We start from the raw sequence: 1,752 nt of genomic DNA, 5'->3' as shown, positions 1-1,752 counted from the left end.
GAGGGTGCGCCAAATTCCCTCCATGTCATAGTACTTCATGCACCACTGGATCTCCAAGTCAGTCATAGTGGAGTCAAGAGCTACATAAGCTAACTTATCCTCCTTTTTTCTCCGAGCATTTTTCTCTGATTCTGTTAGGGGATCAAGTTCTGTCCAGTAAAAATCCACTTCAACATCTGAGGGTTCCCAATATTCCAGGGGAGGATCGGATTTCTGAGGGGACACATGACATTTTTCAGGGTCAGGAACCCTCTTCTTAAATTCACTCACACTAAGTGGAGACGCGTCCTGAGAGGGTGACGCGTCCTGAGCAGGAGACACGTCCTCATCAGAAACAATCGCGCGGGAGGGCCGTTGGCTGGTTGTGTGGATAATCTCATCATCAGACCAATCTTTGATGGCTGATCTAGTATTGAGAATTGGAGTTCTTTTATGCTTTGATTTTCCTTTTTTCATCCTGGCGCTTATATGGACGTGGTCCATAGAGTCGGAACTGGAATCTGCCATGATCGAGGATTTTGATTTGAGAGATTCGAAGACGCGTGCTTTCGTCTCGAGAAAGGGAGTAGTCCTATGAAAGTCAGATGGCTGAGGGTCGAAAGAAAGTGGAGGGGGAGAGTAGACCCCTATATGCTTCTTGAGAGCCTTAAAAGGATGAAAAGGTGAAGAAGACGCGTCCTCCAGCTGAAACAAGAAGGAAGAAAATTTTGAGGACGCGTCCATGTTTAAAGAAGAAAAGATACTGAAAATAGGAAAGAGAAAGTTAAAAAAATAATAAAGGAACCCGGTATGAAGACGCGTCTTTGGAAGGTGACGCGTCCTGGTATGGTCGTGTGACCTTGACTTCTATGCAGTAGACAGACATTAGGGCACGTCCTATCATACGACGCGTCCTGGTATGATAGTGCGTCTTTTTCTATGTGTTAAAAACAGCCGTTTATCTTACCACAGAAAGCAGGACGTGCCCACGGAGGTAGATGCGTCTCAAAACTATTACGATGCAGTGGTATTTTAATCGATAATTATCAATTTGGGGGAAATTCACTTAAAACCCTAAAAACGTTTAATTCAAAATCAAAAGAAAGCAAAACATGATGTTTTTGCATATACATACACATATACATACAAAAGAAAATGAAGAACAGTTTATAGAAGAATGAGGTACATGAACGGTTTTTCGCCCATTACAGTCGGTTGGCTTAGTGGAATTAAGAAATAATGAAGGATCTACATACCTTGTGAGTTGGGAGTTCGATTGAGCTAAGAAAATCAAGAAATGAGCGGAGAAGTCGCCGGATTTTTGGACTTCAAATTTTTGCTTTAATTGCGGCGACGACGGTTGTTGAGAGAGAATAAAGTGATGATGTAAGTTTTGTCTTGGGGGTATTTATAGAATAGTAGGTGGATGACGTGTGCGCCAGCTGTCACACAACGGTCAGTTTTGTGAATGAAAACCTTGGGCGCGTCCAGGAGTTAGGACGCGTCCTGATGTTTAGCAAGGGGAATCCAAATTTTGCTTATGGTTTTAAGTAAAATTCCAATTTAATTTTTAACTGCAAATGGAATTTGGGGGGTAGTTGTTATACCCAAAATTTTGTATTAGATCCATGCGGGTCAAATGTGGACTACTTACAATCAAACTCGGTGTTGTGTTGAATAAGGTTAGAACGCGTCTAGGTGAGCAGGACGCGTCCACATTTTGCGGGAGTATTTATTAAGGATGTAAGACGCGTCCACCATGGTGAAATTATC

The sequence above is a fragment of the Apium graveolens genome, chromosome 8 (genome assembly GCF_009905375.1).
Source record: "Apium graveolens cultivar Ventura chromosome 8, ASM990537v1, whole genome shotgun sequence".
Taxonomy (NCBI): domain Eukaryota; kingdom Viridiplantae; phylum Streptophyta; class Magnoliopsida; order Apiales; family Apiaceae; genus Apium; species Apium graveolens.
The sequence above is the reverse complement of the archived record's forward strand: the minus strand, read 5'-3'. Positions refer to the sequence as shown.